Source organism: Dipodomys spectabilis, unplaced genomic scaffold (assembly GCF_019054845.1).
Source record: "Dipodomys spectabilis isolate Male_0828 unplaced genomic scaffold, ASM1905484v1 ptg000203l, whole genome shotgun sequence".
Taxonomy (NCBI): Eukaryota; Metazoa; Chordata; class Mammalia; order Rodentia; family Heteromyidae; genus Dipodomys; species Dipodomys spectabilis.
Genome location: NW_024870880.1, coordinates 3,062,972 through 3,088,330, shown reverse-complemented (window position 1 = coordinate 3,088,330; position 25,359 = coordinate 3,062,972). Strand labels below are relative to the sequence as shown.

General features: G+C 34.3%; 1 pseudogene; it reads left to right on the top strand.

The window, feature by feature from the left end:
* The first annotated feature begins 17,154 nt into the window (after nucleotides 1–17,154).
* LOC122122080 lies at nucleotides 17,155–17,248 on the top strand (annotated as a pseudogene).
* The last annotated feature ends 8,111 nt before the right edge of the window (nucleotides 17,249–25,359 follow it).

Genomic DNA, 25,359 nt, shown 5'->3' with positions numbered 1-25,359 from the left:
CCTTTCCTTTGTATATTTCAATTCTGGGAAGTATACAATGGATTCTTGCCTGTATTCTATCCTTTTAAACTTCAATTTCCTACCCCTCCCATAATGCCCCCTACTGTCCTCTCTTGCAGTACATATTTACTGGTAATTATTTTGTTGAGCTGTGACTTAGTCTTTTAAGAGAATTATGGAATTTTCACTCTCCATGGACTATGACACTTCAGATAATTCATTTGCATACCATCCAGTGTGTTTACTTTTACATTTATAGGCAGCTTCTATCTACCACAAATGAGGAAAATCATACAAGCTAAGTTTCTCTTAGTGGGCTTTATTTCACTTAATATTATTAATAATTGTTTCATTTTCCTTAAAGATGGTACAATATTATTCTTTCGGATGGATGAACAGAATTTCATTATGCATGCATATATATGTGTTTATATACATGTATATATGTATGTATATATATATAAACACATATATACACACATATCCACTTGTAAATGGGGATCAATAACAATATTAGATATATATAATATATATATACATATATAATTCTTGATCTCTTTTTACAATGAGAGGCATCTGGGCTGCTCCCTTATGTTGGCTAGAGAAAATAATGCAACAATCACCATGATTTTGATGGTAGCTTCAGTTTGGCCTTGTTTCTGCTCCATTGTATAAATGCCCGTAAGTGGAATTGCTGGATCATAGGTAGCTCTCTATTCAGTTCTCTGAGCAATTTCCATAGTGTTTTCCATAGGGGTTGAACAAGATTACATTCCCAACAACAGGTTAATAGAGTTTCCTTTGGGCCACATCTATCAATAACTGTGATTGTTGATTTTTTCATAATGACATTGTAAAAGGGGTTAGATGAATCTCAGTGTTGTTTGGATTTGCCTTTCTTTTATGGAGAGAGATGTGTCTATTTGTCATTCTTACTTCTTCCTCTAAGAAGTTATCTTTAAGCATTTATCCCATATATTAATTGAGTTCTTGTTTATTTGAGGGTTTATTTTTGTTGGGTTTAACTTTTTGATCTCTAAATATGGGTTAATTATGAAACCAATTGTCTGATGCTTAGCTAGTAAAAATCTTCTTCCATTCTGTTCTCTTTCTATATAGCCTGCTAACTTTTTCCTTTGCCATGAAGAACCTCTTCAGTATGATGCAATTCTATTCACACAGAAAGAATGATATTATACCATTCATAAGGAAATGGAAACATTTGGACCAAACTTATATTAAGTGAAGGAAGACAGACTCAAAGAATTATAAGTTGCCTGATTTTCCTCATTTGCTGTATTACAATGTGTCTCTAACTCTAAAAGTAAAAACACTTGGATGGTAAAAGAGAAAACATTACACTTACACATGATAAATTATAAGGGATTCTAAACATTTATACAGTGAGGTAAAAGAAGGATGTCCTTTGGAGAAGATCACCAAGGCTAAATAGCTATATGAATGTCATCATATAAAATAATGTTCATTAAAATAATCTCCAAGAAATGACAATGAGAGTTTTTTTTTTATTATTTTGCTTTTTCCTTCTGTGTTCTGATGCTATATTTTTATATTTCTGCACCTTTTGTCTCATATGTAAGTTTGGAAAGCGCAAGGGTGAACACAGAAATGGTGAGACACAGGGTTAAAAATATACAGCAGTGCTACTCAATAGACACTACATTGTAAATGAACTATACAACTTATGGGGGAGGGAGGTTGAAAGGGAAAAACTGGGAGGATATGAGGGAAGAAGTGAGACTTTTCAAAAAGAAATGTGTTCATTATTTGACTTATGTAATGATAACACTTCTGTACATGACCTTTACAAATTAAAAATGGACCTCATAAACAGGTCAGAGTAGGTATACTAATATTAGATAAAATATGCTTTAAATTGAAAGTGGTATGAAAGTAAAAAGAGACAAAGATCGATATTAAATATTCATAAAGAAAACTCTCCATCAGAGGTATATAACAATTTTAATTATCAATACCATGAATCCTAGAGCTCCCAAATTCATCAGACAAATACTACTTACCCTAAAAGCATGCATACATCCAAATACATTGTTTGTTGCTTCAACACATCATTCTTACCTCCTGACAGGCCACCCAGGTAAAAACTTAGCAAAAAACTTCAGAGCTAAATAACTGCATTGACAAGCTATACCTAACAGATATCTACAGACTACTTCACCTAACAGCTTCACAATACATATTCCTCTCAGCAGCCCATGGAACATTTTCCAAAATAGATCATATCTTAGATCACAAGGAAAAATCTTGGAAAATTCAAAAATAAAAATGAAATTACTCTTCGTATCTTCTCAAACCATATGGGACCAAATTAGATCTTGGCATCAAGAGGCATCACAGAAAATTTTGAAACTCACAGACTGAATAACACATTGCTAAATCATTATTGAGTCACTGAAGAGATATGGAGGGAAGTTGCAACGTTTATGGAATTCAGTGGAAGTGAACATACAAAATACAACCACCTCTGGGACACAACAACACAGGCAATAATCAGAGGAAAATTAATGTCTTTGAGGATGTATATCAACAAATTAGAACAATCTTGAATCAGCACTAAGGATGTGGCACTAGGTCCTTGAAAAACAGGAACAAACCAAACCAAAAACTGGTAAACAGAAATAATACAAATTAGATTAAAAAATAAATGAATTACAGTCTTAAAAAAAGTAAATTATAATTGACATTTATCTACTAGTTGCTCACATATTTGCCCAATGAATGTCAACCTAGCTATTTTCAGAGATAGACTCAACCAGCTAAAACCAGTGAACAAAACAAATATCTAGGATTCTAAGAAACCACATTTTTTTTGCCTTTTTAAAATAAATGTACTCTGTTGTTCTTATTAAAGTGATTTATAGATGGGTTACAATTACATGAGTCAGGTAAAGAGTACATTTCCTTTTGTGAAATGTCTTCAGTTCCCTCACGTTTTCCCTGTCCTACCTTCCTGTTGCCACCCATGTGTTAAATAGTTCACTTTCATCAATGTTCAATGAACTCCATTGCTACAATTTTCAGCTCCTTTCCCTAAAGCTCTGTGCCCACCCCTCACCTTCCTGAAGATATACAATGAATATACCAGACATAAGGTAAAGTAGAGAGAATCATCACAAAGTATAAACAAACATAAAACAAGAGTTTTCTGTTCCCATATCTCATAGTTTGTTTGCATATGTATATCTTGTGATACAAATATAATTGTTTTTTTATCATAAAGTTAATTCAGGGATTAAGGTGTGATAACATAATTTTGCTTTCTATTTAATAATGCTTTTTATATTAATATGAAAGTTGTAAGTAACGCAATTCAAGTCCTAGTTAAATTTAAAGGCTTAGATTTAAGGTTAAATTTTCAAAATGCCTAATATTCCATTTTGGCAACCAAAATGAAAAACAGGTATGTTTTATCCTCAAGAATATCATTATTTCATATATAAAAAATAAAGTATATGTAATATTAATTCAGTGGAAATAAGGAATCAAATACTTATGCAATGCATCAATTCCATAGATTATGAAATTTATTGATAAAATTAATAAAACTTGTTTTAAGTAGATTACTTAAGACATGAAACAAGTGATAATTTTCTTTTCTAGGTGAAGTTGATATAGAAATTAGAGTTTTGTGTGCTTGATATCTGTCAATTTACACACATGATTGGCTCATCTCTATGTTATTTGAAGATAACTGAGAACAAGACTAGAATAAAAAAATCACGCAAATGCTTAGTTGTATTTTGTGACTAAATATCTCTTTATTTTATTTGAAAAATCTGGTAAATTTATTTAAGTCACATCAACAATAATGAGAAATAAACAGCCCCTAGCTCCTTAAAAGACAATAAGAAAAAAAGGAAACAACAGGAAAAAAAATGAACCTCATTTTGCACGTGGTCTTTGTATATTTTATTGCTTTATAATTGTGGATTATGTGACTATCCCATGAATTTGGGCTCAAATCATAAGAGCTATTGGAAGAAAATTTCAAAATGTAGAGCAGCTAACACAGATGTGCAGTTGTTTGTAGGTTTCACTACAGTCGCAGCTGGACAACAACTGTACAAAGGAAATAATTCTACTCTTTTGCAGGCAAGAATGTGATGAAAAGCATACTTTTATCTTATTAGATGAAATAAGAAGACCACACTTTAAAAGCTGACTAAATGATCAGCCTTTTGAATAACAGTGCCATTTTTGGGGGGTCCAGTTGTGGGGCCCGAGTTCTGGGCCTGGGCGCTGTCCCTCAGCTCTTCAGCTCAAGGCTAGTGTTCTACCAGTTGAGCCATAGCGCCAATTCCGGCTTTTTTTCTTTTTGCTTTTGTGGTGCTGAGGAATCGAACCCAGGGCCTCATGCTTGCAAGGCAGGCACTCTACAACTGAGACCCCTTCCCAGCCCCAACAGTGCCATTTTTAAGGCACTCTAGATAATTCAAGTCCTGCATCCCTCCACAAACTTTAATGCCATTCACAAATCATTGCTGAAGGGAATTTCCAGTTTTATTTGATATTTCAAATTGCTTAGGAGTAACAGAAACAATAATTCAAGTTGTTGAGAAAATTTACTTTAGAATAAGCAAACAAATCAGATTCAATTCCATAGCATAACCTTTATGAAAAATGAATTAAGGAATATAGCATGTCCTTTGTAATTTAATATTCGACTTTAGGGCAAAATGTCAGAAACAGACTCTGCAAGAAGGAAACAGGAGTCTTTGTTAAGATATATTAAAGATTACCTACAGACAGGTAATTTTACCTACATTTTCTATTATATGATAACTTATTTTTGTCTGCTAATCAGACAGACTCAAAAATATTTTTAATTATGATATGAAAAAATGCATCATCATAAATAAATGAAATCAGGGAGTAGATGGCTCAAGAGCTGGTTGGTTCTGTGAAGTCTTTTCATTATTTTGAATTATCTGGTGTTTTTGTATTGTGGAATTATGAATATATTTTATGTCTGGGCAGGAAGATTGATTATTAGATCATTGTCTGATACCCAATGTCAGGAACCTAACCTGAGTGAAAGTGGTAAATGTGTGTGTGTGTGTTTGTGTGTGTGTGTGTGCCTGCCAGTCTGTATTTAGAAGGAAGTGTCTTGTTTCTCTCAGGGTATATACTTAATTATATTAGTTTTACTACATTAATGACAGCAGATAAAAGTAAATAACATTATTGAGACACATGTTTATATTCTTTTGATTGCATTAACAAACTAAAAATTTATGTTTGGGGTATGAGTTTTGTAGAAGGTCAGCTGAAAGTATAAACATTTGGTATCTTGAGAAAGATATCAATGACGACCATTTCAGTATAGAACAATTTTGAACAACACTTGCAAGGATATGTAATCCCATATGAAAATGAAACATTTATTGATTTTCCATAGCTACACTATTTTGAAATTTGTAGGAAAAGAAATTATATTATGGAAACATAAAAGTAATGTAATTATTTATTGCATACAGTTTTACATTTTAGTTTCGTCAAGTCAAAATACCATTTAGTTCTAGTGTATAGGAAAGAAAACTCTAAATATTATAGTTTGTGTGATAATTCATATTGGGAAGCTTTGTTTGTATCAATGTTTATTTCTTTTGTTTCTGCTTTCCTATTCATAATTCTGTTTCTCATAGTAGTTTTCTAAGGACTTTTTCTTTCTTCCATTTTTGGGCTTGAACATAACTCATGCTCAGTTTGCTAACAGTAGTCAGTCTACCATTTGAACCATGCCACACCCCAGTAATTTTTGTAGTTAATTGGAGATATAACCTCATGAACTTTCCTACCAGACAGAAAACCATTATCCCCCAAATCTCATCCTTCTTAATCACTAGCATTATAGAGATGAGTTATGGACCCCACCAGTCAATGGCTTTTCATGTCTTATAGAATACACATGTTTGATAATAATTGTAATAATAAACTACCACAGCTTGAGTGCATTAACACTGTAAATGCGTTTCCTCAGAGTTGGTGGAACTAAAACTCCAAGATCGGAGCTTGCTTCTTCTGAGTCCTCTTTCCTTGGCATATTCAAGACCTTCTGCTTCTCTTGGAGGAGACTTCAACTTAAATGCTACCATTGAGATTCTGTTTCCATATGCAGTCACTTTCTAAGACAATAGGTTTTTTATCTTTAGTATGATTTCAGTGGGACAATATCCAACACATAACGTATTACTTAATGGATGAAAGAAAATCTCTATTAGGAAATAATTTGTTTTTGGCATGGAAATTCTGGTTATACTTTTTAAAAATAGCAAAAAAGTAAAGGCTTTATTAGAGCTTGTTAAAAGAGCATGAAATCTTTACCTTAGATATACCAGATTCTTACCCTGGCACACACTTAAATTTCTAGGGGAACTGGAAGATTGAACCCAAAACCCTTTACTTTTGAAACAGCATCTCTACTACTACCATATCTGAAGATTATAATTGGATTTCTTATTTTGAGGCAGTATCACTATGCCTGGGCATGCTTGGACTGTGGTCCTCCTAACACAAACATAAAACATTGCACCCAGCAAATGGTTAGAGTATCTGAAATTTCCTTTTGTGTTTGGGCTTGCCTGAGATGGAATTCTCTAATCTCTGGTTTCCAAGTAGGTAATATTATAGGTTTGAGCAACTTTATCCAGTAAAAGTATACAATTTCAAAATATCTTGATATTGCCTATATTTGTGCTTAATATATATAGCTAACCATAATTTTCTCCCTCTTTTGTACTCTGATTTGAAAACATTGACCTTCTTGACATACATGGCTTAGTTTTGGTTGGAATCCCATCACAATAAAAAATATCCCCCAAAAGTTTATGTCAAAAATCATGGAAAAGAAGACTTCAAGTTGGAAAAAAACACTGATCCTTAAGTTATAAATGCAGTATATTTATAGTGTTCCTCAATGCTTGCTTAAGTATGAGGAGGAAGGAAGAAATGTGAAAGATGTCAGGTCTCTGTAGAAATTCTGTAGTTGTCCCTTCCTGTTATCTTCCTTCATTAAAGCTTGCTCTATTAAAACGCTCTGGGTGTATATTGGTTGGACTGATTGGTAATTTCTCCAGGAAATGAAGCTGATTTTAGATGTCTGATGGTGTGGTAAATAAATGAATGATCAGAATGAACACAAATATTGCCACAGAATGAGCTGACCAGCTTTAATTGCTGAACAGCAAAACAAAGCAAAGTTTCAATTCTGATGATCCACATTGGAACATATATATAGATACTTATACATATACTTATAAATATACATATACATACATACTTGAACAATTAAATATCCAGTAGAGTATAGAAAAAGTTGGTGTGACAAGTATTAAACTATATCAAACTGTTTGCAGGAAATGTACATTAAAATAGAAATAGTTTAGCATAGATTTTGCATAGATTTTGTAAAGAATGAAAATTCTTCATTATATACTTTACAAATATCCTTAGTATGTTTTAAGTTTTTTTTTATTGTGAAAATACCGTACAGAGGGGTTACAATTACATAGGCAAGGAAATGAGTACATTTCTTTTTTTGGGGGGGGATGGGGGGGTCCAGTCGTTGGGCCTGAACTCTGGGCCTGGGTGCTGTCCCTCAGCTCTTCAGCTCAAGGCTAGCGATCTACCACTTGAGCCAAAGCTCCATTTCTGGCTTTTTCCTTTTTGTTTATGTGGTGCTGAGGAATCGAACCCAGGGCCTCATGCATGCAAGGCAAGCGCTTTACCTCTGAGCCACCTTCCCAGCCCCATAATGAGTACATTTCTTATCAAGCATTGTTACCTACTCCTTTGTTTCCCCTTACCATCCTTGTCCATCTTCCACTCACGAACCTCCCCCAAAACCCAAGCCAAAATTGTTAAGTTCGTTTTTCTAGATAACATCTTGTTCCTCTCATTGATGCAGTAGGTCCACTTATATCCCTATTTAAACAATTTGGTTTTTCCCTTCCCCTCCACAAATTATAACAACATCAAATACAGTGAAAACAGGGGTAATTTTTATATTGCAGTAACAGCACCTATATAATGCTGAAAATTGGAATTACACAAAATATGCAACATGGCTAGGCACTGGTAGTTCAAGGATGTAATCTGAGCTAGTTAAGAGGCTGAGATCTGAATATCATAGTTCAAAGCCAATCTGAGTAAAAGTTCATTAGATTCTTATCTCCAATTAATCACCAGGGCAAATAGAATTCCAGTCGAGCACTGGCCTAGAACACGAAAACACCATCCATGCCCTGAGTTTAAGCCCTGGGATCAACAGAAACTAGAACATAAAATAAAACATTAAGTTAGATATGTTATAATGAAGGACAATTTAATATACTCTACATTGTTAGAAAGACGAGACTTGTGTTAGCTTTATAACCTACCATAATAAGTGATATTGTCCATTTATTAAACAAAATTTTACTCAGATTTACAAGTTTGAAGGTTTCAGTGTATGTTTAGTTGGTTTTATTGTTTTGGGGCATGTGACAAGACAATATCAAGGCGGGGAGTATGTCAAAGAGAAAAGTTTTGACTTAGAATGATTAAAAGATGAAAGAAGAAAGTAGATGAGAGTCTTTGTTCTCATAGATTTCACACTGAAGAACTTAATCTCCAGAAGAACTGTTCAGGTACTCTCCAGCATCTGGGAAGAAATAGAAAGTCATTTTTCTTTAACACATAGGTCTTTCTGGGGCATTCTAAATTCAAATGGCAACATCTTCACCAATGGTAATGACATGTCCAGGGATGGAAGCAACTAGATATTTCTATAAATTCTAATTAGATCTCAGGGGACTAAATATTTTATGGAATTCCTATTAAAATATTTTCTTGCAGACAGAGTGGGTCTTTATACTACAAATGTGTGTATCTGTGTGTATGTGTGTGTTTGAAAAAAAACTAATATAACAATGTAGCAGATAAAAGTATTTCATATGGCCTGTCATTTTTCTTCTCAAACCATGAAAATCTGCCACAATTCCCAATCAAATCCTATCCAAGATTCAAACATTAAAGCTGTCCCAAAAGTTTTACCTGCCAACCTTAATACATCCACCCTGTTTAAGGTGGCCATGGTATAGGAAAACGTTTAGTCTTCCAATTACGTTGTCACCAAAGAAACAACATACAATATTTCTTTTAAAAATACCTAGATTGTAGAATACTTTAGCCAGAAAATTGAAGGAATAAACTTTATGGGATTTAATTTAAATATTACTCACTTAGGTGAATGTCCTATATCCACAACTCAGAGCTCTATTAAACTACATAATTGCAAAACTCGTCTATTACCACTTGTTGAATTTCTTTTTAAAGTGTTTTTTAAATGACAAGGATGAAGAAATTTAAATGGGTTAATATTACCCAGTATTACTTTAATTTTTGATTAATAGTTAAAACAAACTGACAGACTATTAGTCCATCAAGATTTACAGAGTAAGTTTTGGCTTATATTTTCATTTGTTCCTCTTTTTTGGGGTGTGATATAATTTGTTTTTTCAAAAAGGCAATTTGGTCTTCACCATTACCCACAAAATTTATGCTGTCATAGAATCAGAGAGTTTTTGTGATTAATTTAAGACAATAGTAGGCTCATTTTATGCCAACACAAAATATAAAATCCAATGACATTTTCACTGAACAAACACTCATAAAAAATCATGAAATAATAAAGTAAAACTCCATGCCAATTTTTTTTGTCAGTCATGGGGCTTGAACTCTGGCCCTGGGCACTGTTGCTCAGCTCTTCAGCTCAAGGCTAGCACTGTACCACTTGAGCCACAGTGCCTTTTCTGGTTTTTAGGACGTTTATTGGAGATAAGAGTCTCACAGACTTTTCTGTCCATATAACTTTCAACCACTATCCTCAGATCTCAGAGTCCTGAGTAGATAGGATTACAGGCATGAGCCACCAAAGCCCAGATCCAAGTCAATTTTAAAAAAGCAAGCTTATTGAAAATTCTGGCTTTTTTCAATAAACAATCTTATTTTTCAGCATTAATTTATAACTATGAGTTATTTTTAGATGGAACTGGGATTTTTAATAGATTCAAATGTAATTTTTACTATTACTAAATATCTCACAAAATCCACTGTCATTAATTTTGCACAAAGTCAATTATTGCATACTATCTTACACAGTATTATTACATTCTATATTGCATATAGGGTGAAGTGAAAATAGTTTGGACAATTTCATTTAAATTATTAGGTGCTATTTTAATATTATAAATTCACAACTGTGTTTTTAAACTAAGGGAAAAAAGATTTTAGTCTTAAAATCTAATATGAATGTGCAGTGTGTCCCAATTAAACCAAAAATTCTGAGTTCATACAGGCAAAATTATTTTCTTTTCACCAAAGACTTTGAAGTAATATCATTGGAAATAGTGAGGCAAAAGGAGGAAGAATTCAACTCACATCCAACAATGTCTCTGTTATTTTGCTACTCCTCCACTAAGACATGCCCATTGCCAGTTGTCATAAAAATTCAAGTGTCTCTCTTAGAATTCTATTTGAAAAAGTTCTAAATCACTGATTCTATTTGTACTTTCTCTTATATGAAACAAAATAAACACAAATAAACACAAAACAATTGAAATAAAATGCACACATATGTTGCAGTCACCACAGCTGGAAAAAAAACCAAGAAAGTGGAACTCCCCCAGGAACTGAAACATGTTATGTACAGTTTTTTTTAAGTACAAAAACCTCAAATACATGTTAATTTGAGTAGAGCTATAAGGATAACTGTCTCTCACAAATAAGGTTCAGTTAATTTGTAATTAAATTCATCTGGGTGAACCTAATACAGCAAATCCCTTGAACGGATCAAATTGTTGAAAACAAATGTAACTGTATATGAAGTAAGATCTGCACATATTTAAAAGAAAAAATGCTACAGTATTAAATCACAAAAATCATGACATACTTAAAATATTCATAAATGCAATAATAAATCCAATAGTATCCATACGGAGAACTAAATACCACTGATTTAACAAGGACAAAATATTCAAGTAATAGAATCTGAGCAGTTTACATGAGTTTACCTAATTTAAAACTACTCTAAATTACACTGTTTGTAGAAGACTGAACATGGGTTATCTAAAAGAAAACATCAGCACATTATATAAATGAAATTAAAAATCTCATGAAAAGAGAGAATAGTAGCTTCTGGAAAATACAATTTTAACAAATGGTGTTCAAAATATTTCTAGTTCTGTCAAAATTGCATACCTATTTAGTGAGATCGAGAAAAGACTCAAGATACTCTAGCTGATTTGAAAGTTTGGCAAAGTAGCAGGATACAACTATAACATTATTATGGATGTTGGCTCTGGCATGGAATTCATTTACTCTTTGATCTGACAAATGAATATATGAAAGAACAGAACTTCTCCAACTAAATATCAAGACCTAACTAAACATATAATCAGAAAAGTCATCATGCAGGCCATATTGCAAGCTGGATAAAAAAAAAAATCAGTCATACTGATTCTGTATTTATTGTAAATGTTGATTTTTTTCACGAATTATTTCCTTTAGCTTGCATTTTTAAAACATTGTGTTAAGTGTATACTGTTAACTAATTTTAGATTCTTTCTTCAATTTAGTTCTGAGTATAATGTCTCACTTCAGTTCCTAACCCATGAAATGAAGTTGATTACAAAACAAGTGCTCATAATCACTGTTTATAATACACAGAATCTCATTAACTTGACACCAGTAAGCATAGGTTAACATTTTGATATCATGGTCTCATGACTAATGAGGCCAATCTGCATGAGTATACTTGTACCTAGTTTCCTCAGCCTAAATTTAGCCACTTTTAAAAAGTGTAACCCTTATCAGAGATTAAACCTGAGTGTAAAGCCTAAGGAAAATGATAAGGTAAGAATTTAGCTTTTCTGCATTCACTGTATTTGATGTCGGTATAATTTGTGGAGGGGAAGGGGAAAAACAAATCGTTTAAATATGGATACAGGTGGACCCATTGCAACAATGAGATGTACAAGTCATTATGTCGAAAACAAACTTTACAGCTTTGGTGTAGGGGGGCAGGTGGGAGCAGGGAGGATTGGGCTGGGGGGCCCAGCGGAGAATGGGAAGGGATGGGAAGGGGAAACAAAGGAGGAGGCTACAATGCTTGATAAGAAATGTACTCATTATCTTGCCCATGTAATTGTAAACCCTCTGTACATATTTTCACAATAAAAAATAATTTAAAAAAAATTTAGCTTTTCTGTATATAAAGTAAACAAAATGAAGCATAAAGTAAATCACTGGTTTAAAGTCCAACTATTTCTCCAAAACATTCTAATCATTTCCTTACAATGTGTATTCTTCTCAAGAAGGGAATGGGTAATGTGAGAAGAGGACTAATCAAGAATTGTCTTCAAATATACATAATTTGGATTTACCACTTTATTTCACTATAAGCATTTTTGATTTTTAAAAACCTGTTTGAATAATTGATTTCCAGATCAGATATAATATATCCTAGTTGCATACACCAAACTACATTCTGAAAATGGCTGATAGCAATTAAGTAAGAAAACATATTAAATAAATAGCAAAAGTATATACCAATAGAGATAATATTTTGAAGAATACATTGAAAATATTCTAATATAATAATTACGTTGATTGAACAATTTCAAATTTACAGTAATTAACTAGAATACTTTAATTCTAATTGGACAAGATTGTCTTTCTAAAGGAGCAAAATATATTTCTCCTTTTACTTCGTCAAGTAATTAACTGAAAAAAGATATTAACATATGAATCTATAACAACTGGAATGAATTTTTTTCTTTTTATTAGAAATTTTAATTTTACAATGTATTTTTAATTGTGTTATACACATATGTCCACTTAGTGTAGCTTGTTAAATTTTATTCCTTTTATTAATTTCATTACCCTATTTTTATACTTAAATTTATTATGTGATGATAATAAGCTATAAAGTATTTGAACATATTTACTCCAAACTATTTCTCTTCATCTCCTCATTCACTATATTCCGAACTGAATAAGTTACATCTTTTTTTTGTGTGAAAATACTGTACAAAAGTGTTACAATTACATGGCCGAGATAATGAGTACATATCTTTTTTGGGGGGAGCCTGTACGGTCCGGGGACCTGAACTCTGGGCCTGGGTGCTGTTCCTCAGCTCTTCAGTTCAAGGCTAACGCTCTACCACCTGAGCCCCAGCCCCATTTCCAGCTTTTTTTCTTTTTGCTTATGTGGTGCTGAGGAATTGAACCCAGGGCCTCATGTATGCAAGGCAAGTGCTCTACCTCTGAGCCACCATCCCAGCACCAATGAGTACATTTTTTTAATGTGATATATTTTTTGTTGTTGTTGTGAAAATATTGTACAGAGGGGTGAAAATTACATGGGCAAGATAATGAGTACATTTCTTATCAAGCTTTGTAGCCTCCTCATTTATTTCCCCTTTACATTCCTTCCCATCCTTCCTTCACCTCCTCCCACAATACTCCCTGGTCCCCCTCCCCCTGCAACAAAGTTGTAAAGGTTCGTTTCCGACATAATGACTTGTACATCTCATTGTTGCAATGGGTCTAACTTGTATCCATATTTAAACGATTTGTTTTTCCCCTTCCCCTCCACAAATTATACTGACATCAAATACAGTGAAAGCAGGGGTTATACTGTGGGAGAGGGACATACATAGCAACAAAGAAATAATCTTATCAATGTGTTAGAAACAATCGCATGAAAGAAAAGAAAACATTTCAATACATATCTTAGGGTTCATTTCCCTAACATCAAATTATCTGAACTTTTCTTCTTGACTCAGACATATACTAGATATTGCATATAATGGAAACCATGGGACCTATGTTTCTTTGGGCGTGGCTTAGTTCACTTAATATAATTTTTTCCAAGCCTTTTCATTTCCTAACAAATTGGGCAATGTTATTCTTTCTGATAGAGGCATAGAATTCCATTGTGTATACATACCACATTTTCTTGATCCATTCATTTACTGAGGGGCATCTGGGTTGGTTCCATATCTTAGCTATGTTAAATAATGCTGCAATAAACATAGTTGTGCTGGTAGCTTTAGTGTGGTATTGTTTCTAAACATTTGGGTAAATGCCCAAAATTGGGATTGCTGGATCATAGGGGAGCTCTATGTGGAGTTTTTGAGGAACCTCCATACTGCTTTCCAAAGTGGTTGAACAACTTTAAACCAACAATGCAGTAAGGTTCCCTTCTGCCCACATCCACTCCAGCATCTGTTGTTTAATTAGAGTTCTTGAACTTATCCATTCTAACTGGAGTGAGCTGGTATCCCAATGGTGTTTTGATTTGCATTACTTTTATGCTAGGGAGGTTGAGAATTTCTTCATGTGTCTATTGGCCATCCTTCTTTCCCCTTCAGAGAAGTTTCTCCTTAAGTCTCTAGCCCACTTATTTACTGGGCAGTTGTTTCTTTGAAGATTTGTTGTTGGGGGATTTAATTTTTTGAATTCCAGGTATAATTTAGATATGAAACCTTTGTCCATTTTATGACTAGTGAAGATCTTCTCCCAATCTGTGGACTTTCTATTGATCTTGCTAGCTATGTCCTTTGCAATACAGAAACTCTTTAATTTCATGCAATCCTTTCATGTCCAACCCTTCTTTGATGTGTTGTGTTTCTGGGTCTCTATTAAGAAAATTTCGGCCTGTGCCAAAGAGACCTATGGTTTCTTCTATTCCATCATGTACCGTTTTCAGAGTGTGTGCTTTGACTCCGAGGTCTTTGATCCATTTGGAGTTGATTCCGGTGCAGGGTGATATATAAGGTTCTCGATTTAGTGTTCTACAAGTAGTTAACCAACTTTGCCATTTACTGAAGAGGCTCTCTTTCTTCCATTCTATTTTTTTAGCTCCCTTATCAAAGATTAGATGACTATTGGTCTGTAGGTTCATTTCTGGGTTTTCTATTCTATTCCATTGGTCCTGAGGTCTATTCTTTGCAGGTACCAAGCTCTTTTGATCACTATGGCTTTGTAGTTGAGTTTGAAATTCGGTATTGATATTCCCCCAGCACTGTTCTTTCTGTTGAGCATCGTTTTTGCTATTTGGTGTCTTTTATTGTTCCTTATGGATTTTTGGATAGCCACTTCAATTTCTTTGAAGAATGAGTTTGGAATATTGATAGGTATCACATTGAATTTGTAGATAGCCTTGGGAATTATTCCCATTTTCACGATATTGATCTACCTAATACAGGAGCATGGGAGATTTTGCCACTTTCTAAGTTCTGTTTTGATTTCCTTTTTCAAGCTTTTAAAGTTTTCAGCATAAAGGTCCTTCACTTCTTTGGTTATGTTAATTCCTAGGTACTTTATTATTTGTGGGGTTATTACGAATGGTGTTGCTTTCCTAATTTCAGCCACACTTTTCTCATTGTTGGCATACAGAAAAGCCATGGAGTTTTGAGGGTTACTTTTGTACCGTGCTACTTTGCCAAAGTTTTGAATCAACTTGAGTAATTTGGGAGTGCAATCTCTGGGATTCTTTAAATACAAGACCATGTCATCTGCAAAGAGGGAGAGTTTTACTCCTTCTTTCCCTAGTTGGATTCCCTGTATGTTTGCTTCTTTGCTATCACTGTAGCTAGGCATTCTAATCCTAGAATGAAGAGAAGTGGAGACAGTGGACATTCCATGTCTTGGTCCTGACTTAAAACGAAATGGCTTTAGTTTTTCACCATTGAGTATAATACTGGCTGTAAGTTTGTTATATACAGCCTTTATTGTATTGAGGAATATTCCATGGATTCCTAATTTTTCCAGAACCTTCATCATAAAGGGCTGTTGGATCTTGTCAAATGCTTTTTCTGCATCTATTGAGACAACCATGTGGTTCTTATCCTTCCTCTTGTTGATGTGATGAATTATATTAATTGATTTGTGTATATTGAACCAGTTTTGCATCCCTGAAATGAATCCTGTTTGATTCGATGAATTGTTGAACTCAATTTGCCAAAATTTTGTTGAGAAGTTTTGCATCAATGTTCATCAAAGAAATGGGTGTATAGTTCTTTTTCTTTGATGAGTCCCTGACTGGTTTTGGGATGAGGGTTATGATGGTTTCATAGAATGTGTTCGGTAGTGAACTTTCTCTTTAAATTTCATTGAAAAGTTGGAGGAGTATTGGTGTGAGCTCTGCTTTGAAGGGCTTGTTGAATTCTGCAGTAAAACCCTCTGGTCGTGGGCTTTTCTTAGATGGGAGGTCTCTTATTGCTGTATTTCAATGCTTGATATGGGCCTGTTAAGATGGTTTAACTCATCTTGGTTTAGTTTGGGCCTGTCAATATTTCTGGCACCTTCTCAAACTTATTAGCATATAGTTTTGAGAAGTATTCCCTTATAATATTTTGAATCTTGGTTGTTTCTGTGGTGATATTTCCATTCGCATCTCTGAGTTTATTTATTTGGGTGTGTTCTCTTCTTTTTCTGATAAGATTTGCTAAGGGTCTGTCAATTTTGTTAATTTTTTCGAAGAAGCAACTCTTTGTTTTGTTGATTTTTTTGTATGTTTTTTTGTGGAGTCTAATTCATTTAATTCTGATTTAATTTTAACTATTTCTTTTTGTCTACTGGATTGGGGTTTATCTTGCAGCTCTTTTTAAAGGAGGCTCAGTTGTCTCATTAAATTGTTGGTTTCAGGTCTCAACAATATGTTGATGTAGGAACTCAAAGCTATAAACTTGCCCTTGCGTACTGCCTTTGCTGTGTCCCATAGGAGCTGGTAATTTGTGTGTTCATGTTTGTGGAATATCATGAACATTTGAATTTCCTTTCTAATCTCTTCTTTGACCCACTTGTGATTCAGCAGTGTCTTTTTCAGCTTCCATATGTTAACAGACTTTCTTAGGTGGCTTTTGGTGTTGAGTTCTAATTTTATTCCCTTGTGGTCTGAGAGAATGCAAGGTATAAGTTCAATTTTTCAGAATTTGGACAAGTTTGCTTTGTGGCCTAAAATGTGGTCTATTTTGGAATATGTTCCATGTGCTGCTGAGAAAAAGTATATTCTGATGGTGCTGGGTGAAATATGCAGCAGGTGTCTGTTAAATCCTATTGATCTATGCAGTTGTTTAAATCTGCAGTTTCTCTGTTGAGAAGAATAGCATGGCCCCTGCGCAAGGATGACATGCAAATTCGTGAAGTGTTCAAAATTTTTACAACAAATGCTAGAGGGATTGTGGCCAGAAGGGAACCCTACTGCATTCTTGGTGGGAGTGTAAACTTGTTCAACCACTTGGAAAGCAGTATGGAAGTTCTTCAAAAGATTCCAAATACAGCTCCCCTATGACCCAGAAATCCCACTTTTGGGCATTCACCCAAATGATTACAAACAAAACCATACTAAAACTACCAGCACAACTATGTTTATTGCAGCATTTTTTACCATAGGTAAGATATATAACCAACCCCGATGCCCCTCAGTAGATGAATATATCAAGAAAACGTTGTGTGTGTGTGTGTGTGTGTGTGTGTGTGTGTGTGAATTCTATCGTCCATCAGAATGAATGACATCACCCAATTTGTTATGAAATGGAAAAACTTAGAAAAAATTATATTAACTGAAGTAAGCCACGTCCAAAGAAACATAGGTCCATGGTATCCCTTATTTGCAATAAGTAAATCTATGTCTGTGATAAGCAGAAATGGTCAAAAGCTATATGCATATGACTAGATAAGGTGATGTTAAGCTAAATGAACCTCAAGATAGGAACACAAGTGTTTTTTTTCTTGCTGTTGTTTTTATTGCATTTATAATGTATGATGTTATTTTTTTTTGTTTTTTATATGGTCCTCCCACACAGCATAACCCCTGTTTTCATAGTATTTGATGTTGTTACGCCTGCATCTTGTATATACCCTTCTCTAATTTGGGGAGGGAAAGGGAAAAAACAAAATGCTTAAATAGAGATACAGGTTGACACATTGTAACAATGACATGCACAAGGCACTATGTTGAAAAACGAACTTTACAATTTAGACGGGGTTAGGGTAGAGGGGTGGGGGACGTGAGGAGTGTACTTGTGGAAGTAGATGGGAAGGGATGGTGGGGGAAAAACAAAGAGGAGCTAACAATTTTTGATAAGAAATGTACTCATTACCTAGCTCATGTAACTGTAAACCCTCTGTAAAATATTTTACAATAAAAAACGTTTAAAACTGTTCTGAGATAGAATAGTTTATTTCTATTATTTTACCCATATAATAATGTTAACAAAGAAATTAATACAAATCACTGACCTGAAGATATTTTGAATAAGTATGTGTGTGTGTGTGTGCACACGTGCACGGGAGTGCATGTGCATGCCTGTTTGTTGGAGTGCTCAGTTTGAACTCAGGGCTTCAAGGTCTAGCTAGGCCTTTCTTCTCTAGATTGGTGAGCTAGTATAAGAGCTACATCTCCATTCCTGGCCCTTTTCTAGTTCATTTATATTTTAAAAAATAATTTTATGAATTATTTTTTGCCCTGATTGGTTTCCAACACTTATCCAAAGATCCCAAGCTCCTCAGTAGATATGCCGAGTGGGCAGGATTACAGGTGTGACCAACCAGAACAAGGCTTTAAGAATAATTTTTAAAGTAGAAGAAACTACTTCACGGAGTCCGCTTTTATCATTTCCTACTTTTAAAGCATTTTGGAGTGATTATATGTGAATTTATTTCGTTTTGGGATTCTTACAAGACAGGAAGTGATGATATTTAAAAGTTTAAGTACTTTTTTAAAAGGATACTAGAACTGTGGGACAGAAAAAATTGGGCTCTCTTTGGACCTCAATTTATAATCTCAGTCTGTGCATTATAACACAATGTCACCAATACAGTCTGTGTTGAAGACAAAATGTGGTGGAAAGCAATTACCATGTGTTGGGTCTTCGTCCGTCTTTGGATGGACGGGGTCCTAGGAAAGGTAAATGCAAAGTGCTGCCGCTTGCCCCTTCCCCAGCCTCCCTTAGCCCAGGAGACAATCAGACGCAGCGGGGAGTCAAACCAAGCAGGAACTCGTTTATTAACAGGGAGCATCCCCTTTTTAAAGCAAAACACTGTGTGGGAGGGGAGGAAATGTAACCAACCAATCACTGAAAGGCCATACCTTATCATGCACCTAAGCTTCCATGAGTTGTTTACACACTGAACCTAAACAAATCCGGCTCTGCCCACTCAACTTCCTCTCAGGGCCATCTTTGCTACCTGTGTTCCACACAGATTTCCCCACACCATGGGCAATAATTGTTATGCTATTAGTTATTGGACAATATGAATATTGAATTGAGAGTATAAGAGAATGGAGAGATTTTACCTACCATTTTTGTATTGCTGAAAGGTTTGTGGAAACGTTGACTCATTTCCTCCCTCCTGTGTGTTTTTAGGCCATGCACTTAGTTCCTTTAATTACAATTTTCTCAACACTAAAATGGGAATAACATTAGCATTATAGTAAACATTTTCTTAAAAACTAAGAGACATAAAACTGGTGAAATAATTAACATAAACTTCTATGAATGAGGTTTCAGCTTAGCCAGCAGAATTGTTGTTGTTGTTGTTGTTGGTTGTGGGGCTTGAAGTCTGGGCTTGGGCACTGTACCTCAGCTCTTCACTTCAAGGCTAGCACTCTACCACTTGAGCCACAGCACCATTTCCAGTTTTCTAGTGTTTTTTTTTTTTTTTGAAATAAGAGTCTCACAGACTTTCATGCCCAGGCTGGCTTTGAACTGCAATCCTCAAATTTCAGCCTCCTCAGTAGCTAGGATTATAGGTATGAGCCACCAGCGCCGGCTAACAGTTGTTTTGTAATACTAAACAGAATGTGATATATATTACAGAAATCATTACATGTAATGAGAAACCAGAAATAATGTTATCCATTGACTATGCTTTGCTTCCAAGGAAGCCAGGTGGATAACTTCTCATGCTGTAAATCAAACTGGTTATCTTATGTCTTGATAGTGTAAAAATATCAAGGACAGAATAATGAAGGAATGTTGTAGACTGAGGTGAAGTCCATATGAAAATGTGCAAAACTGATAAAACATAAAAGTAACTGAGCAGTATATTGTGTTTTACATCACTTAAGTTAAATTGCAAAGATAGGGAAGACCTAGAAGAATGAATTCTCTTTTTGATATTCTATCGGTCCTTAGCAGGATGAACTCTTTCCTCATTCTAGTAGAGGCATCATCAGATAAGGGAAACTGTATATTTTGGTTGCTTCCTTCAATTTATTCTTCAGTTTGAAATCTGAATTACATGAGACCAGGAAAATTAGACACGCAGGCTTTGGAAAGAGCAATCAGCATAAAATAAATAATATATATATAGCCTTATAAAAGGTCTAACTAAATTGAGTTATATAGTCTCAAGCATAAACACAAAATGATTTAAGCAATGTCATGTTATTAAATATTGAAAAATATTAGGAGTTGCTCATTTTGTCTTTCTACTACCTTGAATTAATTATTGATTTTCTATATAGAGATTACTGATGAGATTAACAAGGAACTTGATTAAAAATGGACAAAAGTTCTAAATAGACATGTTTTCCAAATAGCTCTGAAAATCACCAGTGGGTTTAAAAAGTTGTGTTTAATAACACTTCTATACTAGCTTAATGCTTTCTGAACAGAAGTCATTAGACAAATGCAATTCAAAATTAGTATGATACTACTTCATAACTATTATAATTCTTATCAAAAAAAATCAAAGGAACTTGGTGTGGTGGTAAAGGCTTGTAATTCCAAGCATTTGGGAGGTTGGAGTAAGAGGATTTGAGTCTAAGGCCAGTCTGGGGTATTCCACATAGTAAAAATCTGTTCTTTTAAAAACCTCAAAAGGTAATAAAGTTGGTGAGAGTGTGGAGAAAAGGAACTTTTCTACACTCTTTGTCAAAATACAGGGTAGTATTCTCGTTGTAGAAAGTAGTATACATTTTTCTAAAGAAATGCAAAGTTGAAATACCATCTGCCCCACCAATAACATGATTATTTCTTTCTGGGTAACTCATAAATATATCTGTAGTTCATTGTTATTCATATTATTCACAACAGGCAAGATATAAATCGAAGGTAAGTGTTCAACTACAGACTAATAAAGCAACTTTGGTGCATGCACAAATATAGTTTTCTGTTTCAGCCTTAAAATAGCAAGAGACTTCGCCCATTATCCACAACTTACAATGACCTGAAGGATGTATTCTAAATGAAGAAAAATGTTGTTTTCTGATCTTTATAAAACCACACACACACACACACACACACACACACACACACAAAACCTAAAACAACAGAGAAATTTTTCAAAAAGTAAAGCAAACTGCAATTGCTGGGACATTTAGGTCACAATATAGATGATAGTAGATATATAGGATGACCAAGTATAGAGTTGTAATGTACAACATGAGCATACAGGGGACAACACTGGACTTACATAGGAATGAAGCTAAATAAATAGGAATTGTTCTTTATTTTAGGTTGCTCTTTTAGTTTTTCTTCCTTCAGTAATGGATCAGATGAACATAATTCTTTAAATATACCTGCCTGTTTTCAGAAAAAATAACAAAAATATAGCAATGATGTATGCTCAACATAAAAAAATGTCAAATTAAAATACATGAGATTATCCTTGATATGAACTAATTATTAAAAAATAAGGGAACCCATGGGACTTATGTCTCTTTAAGTCTGGCTTACTTCACTTAATGTGATTTTTCCAAGATCTTCCATTACCTTACAAATGCTGTGGTATTATTATTTCTGATGGAAGCATAGTATTCCATGTGTATGTATGGGTGCATGTGTGTGTGTTACATTTTCATGAGCCATTCATCTACTGAGGGGCAACTGGGTTGATTCCATCTATGTGTGTGTGTGTTACATTTTCTTGAGCCATTCATCTACTGAGGGGCAAATGGATTGATTCCATCTTAGCTATGGTAAATAACACAGTGATAAACATAATTGTGCTGGTAGCTTTAGTGTGGCCTTGTTTGTGGTCACTTGAGTAAATGCCCAGAAGTGTGATTACTGGGTAATAGGGGAGCATTATTGTGTACATCAAGGATAATCTTAGTAGATGAACAGAATAGCTCAATTGCTATGTACATATGACCATATAAGGTGATTCCAAGTGAAATGAACTCAAAGACAGGAATTTTACTATAACATAGGAAGTAATAAACTACCATACAGATTTTTCAGCCTCATGTCAGTCACTGAAAAGGGAAAACAAAATGCACAATCAGTAAACCAATTGAGAAAAAATAGAAAACTAAACAATTAAGGTGGAGAGATGACTTGGACCAAGAATAACAGATGACACAACTAGGAAACAAATAAAGCAGGTAGGTTTAAAAAGAATTACCCACAATTCTATTAAATATTTTTATACCAAAGTTTGTTAGAACTATACTTCAAATCACAGTTTAATAGTATATAATTTTAATAATAGGATACTTATTATTGAATTCTTAATATTGAATGTTTAATATATAATTTTAGTAGCTATAGAAAAGAAGAAAGTGAATCTAATTTTAATGATATATTTCATGAATTGTAAAATTGAGAAGCATTAGAATTTAAACAAATGATATATCATTATTGTTTCATATCTGTGAATTAATGTATTAAAGCAAAGTGTATTTTACACTTAGCACTCATCTTAACATCAAATAATACATTATTGCACATGATTCTTGGTATGAGCTGGAAGGATTCATCACTATGGTAAAATTTGCACCACACTACATGAGGGTATGACTCATCTCATCAAGCTTAAATTCTAGAAATTTGATTTCTACATGCATGTTACCTGTCTAGGTGGCATCTATAAAATTATATACAATTATATACACGAGGAGTATTTCAGATGATACATAAAAGTCATATTCTTTAATTAAATTTTTATTATTTTGTACCAAATAAATACTTATAGAGATACTGAATTTCTGAGTAGATGATAGTGTATGTGTGCCAGATTATACATATTGAGGCTTATTTTATATTCTTGACAGTTGCATTTAATTTTGCATAAGAGGTTAAGTGTATTATATTGGATATATGAAACTAAACTGAATATTTATTCCATTAATCCTATGAAACTTGTCTAATCCCAATATAAATTACCCATGTGTTTGAAGTAATGAAAACAACAACAGATATAAGCAAGATAAATCAGTCTGTATTAGACAAGTACTTTCACCTTTATTTTAATAGTTGGTCCTCTTATACACTACAGAATATTCTTGGGAAAATGTATTCCAGGCTGTCCACAACTGCAGAATATTACGGTTTGATCTTTCATAAGAGAAGGAAGGAAGGGGAAGCTTCTTTCCAAAATTTTGCTCCCAAGGATGTGATCTGTTTTATGGAGGTGAGTTAGAAATGAACATTTTTCACAGTCAACCTTGAGAAGCCATCTTGATAGACCATTTCTGTAAGTGGTTACAGAGGATTATTCCTGGATTTCCAAGGATGCCAGATTGCCTCATTTTGAGACAATTAAAAGAGGAATATAGTCAGCAGATCATTGGGGACCAGAGAAGCTAATACATCGAAGAGTAATCCTAGACCTCTAAAAATCAAACAAACAAACAAAAAACTCCAGTAAGCACTGCCAGTCAAGGCTGCTATCACAGCCTGCATGAAATCAGGCGAAAAACAGAAGTTGAGAGTAATTTAGGTGATAAATAAGATATTTTTGATGAGGCAGACTGAAATGAGACGCCAGAGAGAGGGTCATAAAGACTGATCAGAGAGATTAAAATTGGTCACACAAAGATTGGAAAATAGTATTCCTTGTAGAACAAATAAATCCTAGAAGTCCTGTGCATGTAAGAACAAGACAGCAGACCACATTCCAGAAATGCACTTTTTCTTAGCAGCTTAATGAATTGTCAATGGAAATCTTTGAATTCTTAAATATTTGACCACATGTGGAAGAAGGCCAATTGCTGAAGAGAAAGAAAATATCACTCTGTTAGGAGGTCCAATATCACATTAGGAAGTAATAAAGGACAGATTTGTAATAAAAGGAGAAAGCAATTATTCCAAATGAGGTTTTCATTTGTTTTGATGTAAATGTTCTTGATTTAGGGGCTAGCAATTACCATATAATTGATCCAGTCCCTGAAATGAGTTGATATTGACTGCAGTATTCCCACATGAAGGAAAGTTTACAAATGTCTGATGAAATGAGTCAAGAATGAAGTGTTTTAATAGAGATATCTGAAGTTTAGACAGGCGAAGAGGTGGATTTTTTTTTTTTTATAAAATTCCCCCATTTTTAGACTGGTGCCAGTGGCTCACAGCTGTAATCTGAGCAACTCAGGAAGCTGAGATCTGAGGACTGCTGTTCAAAGCCAGCCTGGGCAGGAAAGTCCCGGAGACTCATCTCCAATTAACCACCAGAAAACCAGAAGTGGTACTGTAGTTCAAGAAGTAGAGCACTCACCTTGAGTTGAAGAGCTCAGAGACAGTGGCTAAGCATAGACTTCAAGCCCCTCGACCAACAACAACAACAACAAAAAATCTTATTTTGGACTGCCTACAGCTTTGCCTAGCATTCAACAAAGAAGCCAGTTCATCACCCACTACATTCAAGTCCTATCCTAGCTGCTGCGAATAGAATGATTTGGTATCTTATGTCAAAAGGTTCATAGTTGGGGAAACAAATACCAGCAGTGGTAACTTTTTTTCCAGTCCTTGAACTCTGGGCCTGGACCCTGAACATTGTTATACTGGTAGCTTTCATGTGAGCTTGTTTATTATTTATTGGATTACTTTCCGTGACAGGAATTATGAGGACATAAGGGAAATCTATGTTTAGTCTTTTGAGAAAAGTCCATACAGCATTCCTGAGTGGTCGAACAAGTTTAATTTCCCTCCAACAGTGTAATAGATTTCCCATTTGGCTACATCCCTGACAGCATTCGCTATTGTCAGTTTTCTTGATAATGGCCATTCTATCTGGGAAGATGTAGATTCTGTCTTGCACTTGTAGATTTGTAGGCACCTTCTACCTACCATAAATGAATAAATTTATGAAACCTATATTGCTCTGAGTGTGCATTCCTTTCTCTTTTCTCTTAGTATAATTTTCCTAAACCTTATGAGATGTTGTGATGTTAATACATGTGGTTACAGTGACAGTTCGGGCTGTCCAGTGGTATCTTGAATTGTCTCTGAGTATGGATGTGGCTGTCTCCAATGTATACTTCTGTTCCTGCTTTTTCCCATGTGGACCTTATTTTCCACACTGCAGCTGTGCTTTTGAATATGT